This window comes from Phytophthora cinnamomi, assembly GCF_018691715.1.
Source record: "Phytophthora cinnamomi strain GKB4 chromosome Unknown Contig0, whole genome shotgun sequence".
NCBI classification, from domain to species: Eukaryota; Oomycota; class Peronosporomycetes; order Peronosporales; family Peronosporaceae; genus Phytophthora; species Phytophthora cinnamomi.
The window spans coordinates 2,724,137-2,736,883 of NW_027150933.1; positions in this window are offsets into that span (position 1 = coordinate 2,724,137).

A 12,747-nucleotide genomic window follows, 5' to 3' on the forward strand; every position below is an offset into this window, starting at 1 on the left:
GCACGGACGTACTTGCGCACCCACTTATATTGGTGGTGCCAGTAGAGGTCGCGCGTGAGAAGGACGTATGTCTTCTCACGTCCGAGATGTCCCGCAGTCGGGGCGTCATGATATTCGTACATGATCCTGAGTCGCAGGTCATGGTCATTCGGCACGACAACGCGATCCGCGTTGTCGTCGACTGCATTATAAAGCAGTAATCCGTCGTGCACACGAAAGCGGTGTGCACGCGCTCGAAGGTGCTTGGGCAGCTTCTGACGGGACTTGTCAGAAGGCGCTGTGCCATAGGCCAGCAAGAGCTTCGCGTCCGCGTCGTGCGCGTACGCGGCCTTCACATCATCCAACAGAGATGATGTGGGTTTGCTCGATCGCATGGCGTCAATGGCATTGACGTCAACAGCTTCTGCATAGTCCGGCCGACGTGATAACGCGTCGGCCACTACATTCAATCTTCCGGGTTTGTATTCGACCCGGAAGTTATACTCCGCAAAGAATGAGAGCCATCTCGCCATTCTTTGTGATATGTGTGGCGACTTCACTGCGGTGCGCAGTGATGCATGGTCGGTGTAGACCACAAATGGTCTACTCCCAAGCAAATACACTCGGAACTTTGCGAGTGCGTACTTCATGGCAAAGAGTTCCTTGTCATGCACCGGATAGTTGCGCTCAGCTGGCTTCAGCTGACGCGATTGGTAGTAGACGACACGATCACGGCCCTCGTGATCGTGCTGCATCAATGCGCATCCGATTGCGAAGTCGACGTGAAATGGACGATCTTGGTCAGCCACTGCCAAGATCGGCGCCTCAGTCAAGCCCCGCTTGACTGCATCGAATGCCTTTCGGCAATCGGGTTTTCAATTCCACACAGCTTCTTTCTTAAGAAGCTGTGACAGCGGGCGGATCTTGCCCGCATAATCCTCCACGTACTTGCACAAGTACGTGGCCAAGCCAAGGAACTGCCTCCGTTCCTTGACACTTGAAGGCGTTGGCCATTCATGAATCACTCTGACATTTTCCGGGTCAGGGCGAACGCCATTCTTTCCGACGAGACACCCGAGGACGGGTATCTCGCTCGCCCCGAAGATACACTTCTTCAGATTCGCGTAGAGCTTATGCTTTCGCATAAGCTCAAGTAACTTCCGGAGATGCACCCTGTGCATCTCTACGTCGGTCTTCCCGTCCACAGCCCGGCTGTGGATGAATACATCATCGAAGTAGCTCGGTGCGAAGTCGCGCACCGAGCGCAACAAGTGCGTCACGCACCTGTTGAAGGTCGCAGGGGCATTCTTAAGCCCCTGTGGCATTACTAACCATTCCCAGAGCATGCCGCTTGGCGTGCTCACTGCCGTGAGAGGGATATCGCTCTCACGCATTAGGATCTGATAGAATCCGTCTCGCAAGTCGAGAGCACTGTAAACGGTGCTCTCGACCATCGAATCGATGATAACATCGTTTCGCGGTATCGGCGTCTGCGCCGGTACCGTCGCATCGTTCAGCTTGTTGTAGGCATGAACGATGCGCCATCCGCCCTGTGGCTTCTTGACATAGAACGTCGGAGCACTGTGCTGGGACTTTGATTCCCGCACTTGTCCTGCTTTGCGACGACTTTCAAAGAAGTCGTCGATTGCTTTTACTTGCTCTCGCGGCAGTGGCCACTGCCGCGTGACACAGTACTTCGTGCCCGGCACGAGATCAATCTCGTGCTGAATGCCCTTATCCTGCGGAAGCTCCGCAGGAATCTCTTCCGGGAGTACGTCTTTGTACTCCCTCAACAGTTCGTAATAGGGACTCGACTTCAGCGAGTCCCAACCTTGTTCCTCGAAGCGCTCTCGCTTCGTCTTCGCACTGAGAGTGTCTTCACTCTCAGTGGTACTTCCCATGAAGAGCTGCCTCAGCTCTTCGCTCTCGCTTGCCGTTCTTTCGCTGTCCGAAAGAACGCAGACTTGCTCGATGCGTCCATCGTGCAAGTCGCGCGTGAAGCGCTTCCAGCTCATGGCTGGAAGCGAAGTCAACTCCGACGCCGTCGTCGGAGGACTAACGAGTTCCATTTCCTGATACTGGAATCCAGTATCGGTGCGCGTCAAGACGCTTAGCGTCTCGACGTCCGGCGTCACTGCCGCAGTCTGCCCAGCAGACTGCTCTTGTTGCGTCTCGGTCCCGGACCGAGACTTGCGCAGCGTTTTCCGCTTGCGCCGTCTTCTTGTTGTGCGGAGTCCGGCTCCGCACAGTTGTTCTTCTGGTCCAGGCCCGGCCGTGGACAGTTGTTTGCCGGCGGACCCTGTCCGCGGGCGCGCGGTATCAAGCCCGGCTTGACCACATGTTCCTTCGTGCAGCCCGGCTGCACGGTAATGTGTCTCTTCGCCGGCAGACCCTGTCTGCGGGCGCGCGATATCAAGCCCGGCTTGATCGCATGGCGCTTCGTCGTGCAGCCCGGCTGCACGACAGCATGCAAATTGCGTCAGTGCGGTACGTTTGCAACCGTCCGCACTGTTTGCAGTGCCAACTCCCGGAGTTGACACGCCTTCGTCACTTCGACGCCATTCATTGGCGGAGCCCCTCATGACCGAGGGTGCGTCGGCTCCCGGAGCCGACGCGTCGTTGTCGACCTGACCGCTTCGGGTCAGGGACTGTCCCTTACACGCTTGAACGTGGGTGTTGGTTCCCGGAACCAACACATCTTTTTCTTCCGACGTCGGCAGCATTGCCGACGTGGGTCTCACTTGTGCGCGCCCTCGCGCACTCCTTGGCCACTCCGGGATAGCAGCATTAAGCGCTGTCTTGACTGGTGAGCCGCGCGCACCTGCTGGTGTGTGCGCTGCGGTAACAGGGTCATCGCTCTCTGTTCCGCTGACGCGGCCGAAGCGCACGAGCGTGCGCTTCTTCCAGTCTATCACCGGATCATGCCGTGCAAGCCACGGCGTGCCCATTACTACGTCGAACTTATCGTCTATGTCCAGGACGATAAAGTGTTCGACAAACACGCGTTGTTTGTACGAGAAGCGCACGTTCACGAGGCGCTTCTCGGTCTTTACGATGGCACCTGTTGCCAGTCGTACCTCCAGAAGACTTCGAGGTGTATCTACCTCCTCGAAGTCAAGTCTATGCAGGCTTCGTAGTCGAACAAAGTTGTTCGACGCGCCTGAATCTACCAAAGCTCGAAGAGAGTCACTCGCTCTCTTCGAGTAAACCTTCAAGATGACTAGGTTCGGCCTGTCATCTTGTTTCTTGCAGTGAGAGCTGGTCTCACTGGGGCTGCAGTCCTCAGTGTCGCGTGCCCGATGTCGGCACGCGCGACTGCATTACCAGTAGGGCGCCCCGCGCCTACTGGATGTTCACGTTTTTTGTTTGTCCGCGGCGATGCCTAGCATCGCCACGACGGCCACCTCCAGGGGGCATGGGAGCTGTACACTCCCGTGCAAAGTGACCGATCCTTCCGCAACGGAAGCATCGCACGTTACCTCCCTGCTGCTGATAACCAGCAGTTGTTGCGCTCGAGAGGTCCATTGGCTCCGGACCTCCCGTCCTCGCTACCGGGCGCGGTTGCGACCTCGGCACGTTCACATGCAGTTTAGCCTGCCGCAGGCTAAACTCTTCTTGCATGGCAAGAGTAATCGCAGCTTCGAGAGTACTCGGGTACTCTCGGAAGAGATAGGTCTTCACAGGCCCATCTCTAAGCCCCTTCATGAACGTGACGACCTTGGTCGCCTCGTCAATCGGGTTAGTCACGATATTCGATACCAAATATCGTGCGCGCTGCGCGTAAGCATGGACGTCATGCTTACCCTGCTGAAGGTCGAGGAACTCCGCCCTCGACCGGAACTCGTTTTGCGGGGGCTCAAACGCTTGTTTGAGCTCCTCTTTGAACACTTCGTACGTGCTGAAGCACGTAGGATCGGAGAGTCGGCGTCCATACGCCCAACTCCTTGCGCGTCCGCCAAGGCAGGACATGGCGAACGCGACCTTCGACAGCGGGTCGACGATGCGTCGAGCCGCTATGGCTGTGTCGAGCTCGACAAGCCATCAGAGGAGAGGCTCGCCCTCTCTTCCCACGTAATTGCTTACGCTCAACTTTAATGGTTGAGCACGCGGTGTCGTCCCTGACGACGCCGTCACTGAGGAAGCAGCGTCACGCTGCTCCTTCATGATGAACCCCAGAGCAACACCATGTTGCTCCGTCGGCGATGGCGTACGCAGCATTGTAGCTACCGCCGCTTCGCCAATGACTGTTGACAGTCGTTGGAGGGCTTCCCACTCTGGATCAGGCAGGTGGGGGCAGTCTGCGCGTGCAACGTGCGTTGCAGGCGTATTGGAGCTCTCCATGGGCACTTCCATGCTCATGGGGTTCTCGGCTCCGCGTTCGTACACCGCGTACGAACGTCAAGCAGTCGGTCGTTGGACGGACTACAAAGTGCTACCAGGTGTAGTGGGTCTAACTTGACTCACTACTTTAGCTTACACGTTGCGCAACGTGTATGAGGAAGCGTAAGTACTTAGTAATTACTTAGGTTAATTATATTTGAATACACAAATATAAGTTAAGTAAGATAGGATTCCAAGTGACTTAGATTAGGTAAAATGAGAACTGTATTGCTTGTAAATTGATCTTCCTCTAACATCTGCTAAAAACTGTTTATCATCTATGAAAGGGTTGGCAGCGGCTGGCTGTCAGAGCCCCGCTAATATGCATGTCTCTGATTGGTAGAAAGATGCTGCTTTCTACCAATAGGATCTTTTGGGTATGTGTGGACCACTCACTGTGGTGGTCCACTTCAATGTATCCATCGGTGTGTCTTACACCAATGTGAGGAAGTATCCAAAACGTTTAACAGATAACCTATCTGTTAAATTCACAAGTGGCTTGCAGCCACTTGTACGTGTAACCCCGTTACACCATCCCCCCCTTAAGGTTAGACGCGCGGGGTCCCCGCACGTCAATCTTTGGAATTGACCATTCGTCAATTCTCCGCGTTTGGAGAAGAAATCCGCGCTCATTCAACGATGAGCGCGCCTCAGAAGAAGTCCGCAAAGTCGATGGGGAGTCATCTCTCCATCGACGACTACTTCGAACGCCAGAAGGCGAAGTACGGTGACGTCGTCGACTTCGACGACGACGATGAAGATATGGAGGGCGAGGAGGACTCGCCCTCAAAGCGTAAAGACTCAGTGTCGAGCGAATCGCTCGACCCTCACGCGAAGAACGTTCGCCCGCGTGAAGGGGACGAATCGGACGCTTCGAGTTCGAAGCGTTCGCGTACTGAGAGTGATACCCCACTCGCTTCAGCTGGGGCTCTCAGTACTCCGCGCGCTGCTGCTGCAGCGCGTGATGTTAAAGCTCAAGACTCTCCGCGCGCTGCACCTGCAGCGCGCGATCCATGGATGCCGTCTGCGTCCGAGATCGCGGACCGGTATGGGAACTCGGTACCTCCGAATGAGGTGCCGCTGTACGTATGCAGCGCCATCAAAGATGACGCTGTGGCTGCCGAGCTGCACTTTGATGCGGAAACGCATCAAAGACGCGATTACTACATCGGACTCTTTCATGAGCTCCGATGGTTTCAAAGCAAGAAGACCTCTTCTCGCAGCAAAGTGCCCGAATGGCAGGCACTTTGTCAAAGCTGGAACGCCTTTGTTGAAAACTTCAACAAGAGGCCGAGTGCTTACCGTGATCGGATTAAGCAAGCGCGTGATCGCTTCGAGACGTACTCGAAGCGTGGAAAGCTGGAGCAACTCCACGTTGCTGCTGAGGAGGCAAATGTGCCGTGCGCTGTGCCCGAGGGCTTTCAGTGCACGAAGTGCTTCCCAGACGCGGTCCGCTTGAGCGACCGCGACCTGAACGGGTACACGTCGTTCCGTGTGCCCGAGAGTCTCAAAGAGCTCCGTGCTAAGTTCTTAGCACGTGTGGGTTCGGGCGCTGGCGATGATCGCAGCGCTCGTACTACTTCCGCTGCACCAGCGCGTACTGCTCCTCGTACGCCCTCACCATTTCCGGAACGTCCTCCAGCAAGACGTTCCGCAGCTCCCATGTATCTCGATGGGGAGGAAATCCTCTCCAACGAATACGAAAACGAGCCCATTGAGGGTTCGTTTTCGGGATACTATGGTCAACAATCCGCTCAACAATCCAGCGGGTTGAGCCGCGGGCGTCACGGATCGGCGGTGGCGGGGGTGGGAACACGCCCGGGTATGATCAGCCCCGGGCTGATCGGTATGCGCCTCTCCACGACCGGGTGACCGTCGTGGAGCGTCTGCAGGGCGCTGAGTTCGCCGCCCTAAAACAGGAGCTGGCGAACCAGAAGGCCCAAGTCGCGGCGGTCTCGCAGACCGCCTCGAATATCCAGGTCGAGCTGGGGACCCAGATGAAGGGGTTGCTCCAGCGCGTCCGCGCGCTGGAGGAGAGGTTGCTCGTCGCCGAGGCCAAGTCCTCCGCTTCTGCCTCGGCTCCTGCCGAGGCTTCGGGTCAGCCGAGCTAGATGGCTCGCGCTGCAGGTATGGCTTCAGCCGTCCGACGTAAAAGGTCGGATGGAGGCGCATGCTAGACGGTATGTCTAGCGTGTATGCGTTGCCGTGCCGTGCCAACACAGTGAACGGCCCGATGAAGCGCGGAGCAAGCTTGCTTGTTCCGAAATCTGAAACTGCATGTCTAGGCAGGTTTTGTGTAGCTAACAAAACTAATGAACCAACTTTAAATTCATTTGTGTTGCCTCTGCCCACATTGTCTGCGTTCAGCTTCTGTTGATCAACAGAAGCTGCTATTGTGTCTTGGACAAACCGAATCACGGCTTGTCTTTTGGTGATGAAACTGATTGCATCCGAGCTGAAGTCATTCAGCTCGCTCTCCGCTAGAGGCCCGGCCTCTGCGTGGTTCTTTGCCGTGTCTGCGCCCTGCGCAGACCCGTGGTCGTTGGCCATGTTGTTGGGGAAGTCTGCGCCCTGCGCAGACTCATGTGGTTTGTCCATTGTTGCAGCTGACACTGTGCAAGTGTCAGCGGTTTTCTGCGGCTGCTGTATTGCAGTCGTAGATCCTCCCCCACTTAAAGTGGGAGCCATCACTCCGAGTAAACTCGGTAGACGTGGATGCCGCATGGCATTCACGTAGAACGGTGTATGCCCGGTCGAGGCATGCACTGAGTTATTGATGGCAAACTCTGCCATCGATAAGCACTCGCTCCAGTATTGGAACGAGTGAGCGTAGCTCTTCAACATATCGACGAGCACACGATTCACGCGCTCGGTTTGACCGTCCGTCTGCGGATGATCCGCAGTCGACATGGAAAGCTGGCTCCCAAGAAGTGTAAACACTTCTTGCCACAGATGCGCTGTGAAGCGCGGGTCTCTGTCCGACACAATGTCGGTCGGCATGCCATGGTGTTTGAACACCATGTCGACGAGCAGACGGGCTGTCTGCTTCGCGGTCACCTCTGCTGGCACTAAGATGTACCATCTTGCTGAAACGGTCTACAAAGACCACAACACCGGTGTTCCCTCCGCTATCCGGGGGAAGACCAAAGATGAAGTCCAAAGACATGGACTTCCAACACTCCGACGGAGTCGGTAGTGATTGCAGTGGAGCCTGCGCGAATGGCGCAGGCTTTACGCGTTGGCATACCTCGCAAGCACGGATGTACTTGCGCACCCACTTATACTGGTGGTGCCAGTAGAAGTCGCGCGTGAGAAGGACGTATGTCTTCTCACGTCCGAGATGTCCCGCAGTCGGGGCGTCATGATATTCGTACATGATCCTGAGTCGCAGGTCATGGTCATTCGGCACGACAACGCGATCCGCGTTGTCGTCGACTGCATTGTAAAGCAGTAATCCGTCGTGCACACGAAAGCGGTGTGCACGCGCTCGAAGGTGCTTGGGCAGCTTCTGACGGGACTTGTCAGAAGGCGCTGTGCCATAGGCCAGCAAGAGCTTCGCGTCCGCGTCGTGCGCGTACGCGGCCTTCACATCATCCAACAGAGATGATGTGGGTTTGCTCGATCGCATGGCGTCAATGGCATTGACGTCAACAGCTTCTGCATAGTCCGGCCGACGTGATAACGCGTCGGCCACTACATTCAATCTTCCGGGTTTGTATTCGACCCGGAAGTTATACTCCGCAAAGAATGAGAGCCATCTCGCCATTCTTTGTGATATGTGTGGCGACTTCACTGCGGTGCGCAGTGATGCATGGTCGGTGTAGACCACAAATGGTCTACTACCAAGCAAATACACTCGGAACTTTGCGAGTGCATACTTCATGGCAAGGAGTTCCTTGTCATGCACCGGATAGTTGCCCTCAGCTGGCTTCAGCTGACGCGATTGGTAGTAGACGACACGATCACGGCCCTCGTGATCGTGCTGCATCAATGCGCATCCGATCGCGAAATCGGATGCGTCACACACTACGTGAAATGGGCGATCTTGGTCAGCCACTGCCAAGATCGGCGCCTCAGTCAAGCCCCGCTTGACTGCATCGAATGCCTTTTGGCAATCGGGTGTCCAATTCCACACAGCTTCTTTCTTAAGAAGCTGTGACAGCGGGCGGATCTTGCCCGCATAGTGCTCCACGTACTTGCACAAGTACGTGGCCAAGCCAAGGAACTGCCTCAGTTCCTTGACACTTGAAGGCGTTGGCCATTCGTTAATCACTCTGACATTTTCTGGGTCAGGGCGGACACCATTCTTCCCTACGAGACACCCGAGGACGGGTATCTCGCTCGCCCCGAAGATACACTTCTTCAGGTTTGCGTAGAGCTTATGCTTTCGCATAAGCTCGAGTAGCTTCCGGAGATGCACCCTGTGCATCTCTACGTCGGTCTTCCCGTCCACAGCCCGGCTGTGGATAAACACATCATCGAAGTAGCTCGGTGCGAAGTCGCGCACCGAGCGCAACAAGTGCGTCACGCACCTGTTGAAAGTCGCAGGGGCATTCTTAAGCCCCTGTGGCATTACTAGCCATTCCCAGAGCATGCCGCTTGGCGTGCTCATTGCCGTGAGAGGGATATCGCTCTCACGCATTAGGATCTGATAGAATCCGTCTCGCAAGTCGAGAGCACTGTAAACGGTGCTCCCGGCCATCGAATCGATGATAACATCTTTTCGCGGTATCGGCGTCTGCGCCGGTACCGTCGCATCGTTCAGCTTGTTGTAGGCATGAACGATGCGCCATCCGCCCTGTGGCTTCTTGACATAGAACGTCGGAGCACTGTGCTGGGACTTTGATTCCCGCACTTGTCCTGCTTTGCGACGACTTTCAAAGAAGTCGTCGGTCGCTTTCACCTGCTCTCGCGGCAGTGGCCACTGCCGCGTGACACAGTATTTCGTGCCCGGCACGAGATCAATCTCGTGCTGAATGCCCTTATCCTGCGGAAGCTCCGCAGGAATCTCTTCCGGGAGTACGTCTTTGTACTCCCTCAGCAATTCGTAATAGGGACTCGACTTCAGCGAGTCCCAACCTTGTTCCTCGAAGCGCTCTCGCTTCGTCTTCGCACTGAGAGTGTCTTCACTCTCAGTGGTACTTCCCATGAAGAGCTGCCTCAGCTCTTCGCTCTCGCTCTCCGTTCTTTTGCTGTTGGGAAGAACGCAGACCTGCTCGATGCGTCCATCGTGCAAGTCGCGCGTGAAGCGCTTCCAGCTCATGGCTGGAAGCGAAGTCAACTCCGACGCCGTCGTCGGAGGACTAACGAGTTCCATTTCCTGATACTGGAATCCAGTATCGGTGCGCGTCAAGACGCTTAGCGTCTCGACGTCCGGCGTCACTGCCGCAGTCTGCCCAGCAGACTGCTCTTGTTGCGTCTCGGTCCCGGACCGAGACTTGCGCAGCGTTTTCCGCTTGCGCCGTCTTCTTGTTGTGCGGAGCCCGGCTCCGCACAGTTGTTGTTCTTGTCCAGGCCCGGCCGTGGACAGTCGTTCGCCGGCGGACCCTGTCCGCGGGCGCGCGGTATCAAGCCCGGCTTGACCACATGTTCCTTCGTGCAGCCCGGCTGCACGGTAATGTGTCTCTTCGCCGGCAGACCCTGTCTGCGGGCGCGCGATATCAAGCCCGGCTTGACCGCATTTTCCTTCGTGCAGCCCGGCTGCACGGTAATGTGTCCCTTCGCCGGCAGACCCTGTCTGCGGGCGCGCGATATCAAGCCCGGCTTGATCGCATGGCGCTTCGTCGTGCAGCCCGGCTGCACGACAGCATGTAATTGCGTCAGTGCGGTACGTTTGCAACCGTCCGCACTGTTTGCAGCGTCAACTCCCGGAGTTGACACGCCTTCGTCACCTCGACGCCATTCATTGGCGGAGCCCCTCATGACTGAGGGTGCGTCGGCTCCCGGAACCGACGCGTCGTTGTCGACCTGACCGCTTCGGGTCAGGGACTGTCCCTTACACGCTTGAACGTGGGTATTGGTTCCCGGAACCAACACATCTTTTTCTTCCGACGTCGGCAGCATTGCCGACGTGGGTCTCACTTGTGCGCGCCCTCGCGCACTTCTTGGGCACTCCGGGACAGCAGCATAAAGCGCTGTCTCGACTGGTGAGCCGCGCGCACCTGCTGGTGCGCGCGCTGCGGTAACAGGGCCATCGCTCTCTGTTCCGCAGTCGCGACCGAAGCGCACGAGCGTGCGCTTCTTCCAGTCTATCACCGGATCATGCCGTGGCTTGCACGGCATGCTCATTACTACGTCGAACTTATCGTCCAGGTCCAGGACGATAAAGTGTTCGACAAACACTCGTTGTTTGTACGAGAAGCGCACGTTCACGACGCGCTTCTCGGTCTTCACGATGACACCTGTTGCCAGGCGTACCTCCAGAAGACTTCGAGGTGTATCTACCTCCTCGAAGTCAAGTCTATGCAGGCTTCGTAGTCGAACAAAGTTGTTCGACGCGCCTGAATCCACCAAAGCTCGAAGAGAGTCACTCGCTCTCTTCGAGTAAACCTTCAAGATGACTAGGTTCGGCCTGTCATCTTGTTTCTTGCAGTGAGAGCTGGTCTCACTGGGGCTGCAGTCCTCAGTGTCGCGTGCCCGATGTCGGCACGCGCGACTGCATTACCAGTAGGGCTCCCCGCGCCTGCCTGGATGTTCACGTTTTTTGTTTGTCCGCGGCGATGCCTAGCATCGCCACGACGGCCACCTCCAGGGGGCATGGGAGCTGTGCACTCCCGAGCAAAGTGACCGATCCTTCCGCAACGGAAGCATCGCACGTTGCCTCCCTGCTGCTGGTAGCCAGCAGTTGTTGCGCTCGAGAGGTCCATTGGCTCCGGACCTCCCGTCCTCGCTACCGGGCGCGGTTGCGGCCTCGGTACGTTTACATGGAGTTTAGCCTGCCGCAGGCTAAACTCTTCTTGCATGGCAAGAGTGATTGCAGCTTCGAGAGTACTCGGGTACTCTCGGAAGAGATAGGTCTTCACAGGCCCATCTCTAAGCCCCTTCATGAACGTGACGACCTTGGTCGCCTCGTCAATCGGGTTAGTCACGATATTTGATACCAAATATCGTGCGCGCTGCGCGTAAGCATGGACGTCATGCTTACCCTGCTGAAGGTCGAGGAACTCCGCCCTCGACCGGAACTCGTTTTGCGGGGGCTCAAACGCTTGTTTGAGCTCCTCTTTGAACACTTCGTACGTGCTGAAGCACGTAGGATCGGAGAGTCGGCGTCCATACGCCCAACTCCTTGCGCGTCCGCCAAGGCAGGACATGGCGAACGCGACCTTCGACAGCGGGTCGACGATGCGTCGAGCCGCTATGGCTGTGTCGAGTTCGACAAGCCATCGGAGGATAGGCTCGCCCTCTCTTCCCACGTAATTGCTTACGCTCAACTTTAATGGTTGAGCACGCGGTGTCGTCCCTGACGACGCCGTCACTGAGGAAGCAGCGTCACGCTGCTCCTTCATGATGAATCCCAGAGCAACACCATGTTGCTCCGTCGGCGATAGCGTACGCAGCATTGTAGCTATCGCCGCTTCTCCAATGACTGTTGACAGTCGTTGGAGGGCCTCCCACTCTGGGTCAGACAGGTGGGGGCAGTCAGCGCGTGCAACATGCGTTGCAGGCGTGTTGGAGCTCTCCATGGGCACCTCCGTGCTCATGTGGTTCTCGGCTCCGCGTTCGTACACCGCGTACGAACGTCAAGCAGTCGGTCGTTGGACGGACTACAAAGTGCTACCAGGTGTAGTGGGTCTAACTTGACTCACTACTTTAGCTTACGCGTTGCGCAACGTGTATGAGGAAGCGTAAGTACTTAGTAATTACTTAGGTTAATTATATTTGAATACACAAATATAAGTTAAGTAAGATAGGATTCCAAGTGACTTAGATTAGGTAAAATGAGAACTGTATTGCTTGTAAATTGATCTTCCTCTAACATCTGCTAAAAACTGTTTATCATCTATGAAAGGGTTGACAGCGGCTGGCTGTCAGAGCCCCGCTAATATGCATGACTCTGATTGGTAGAAAGATGCTGCTTTCTACCAATAGGATCTTTGGGTATGTGGGGACCACTCATTGTGGTGGTCCACTTCAATGTATCCATTGGTGTGTCTTACACCAAGGTGAGGAAGTATCCAAAACTTTTAACAGATAACCTATCTGTTAAATTCACAAGTGGCTTGCAGCCACTTGTACGTGTAACCCCGTTACACGACATATACAACGTGTAAGGTACTGTAAATTATCCACAAAAACGTCGAGCTTACCGAGGTCCAGCCGATCGAAATACGTCATTAACTCGTGCTCGCCGACCAAGAAGTCATCGCCGCGCACACCTTTCTTGCTCTC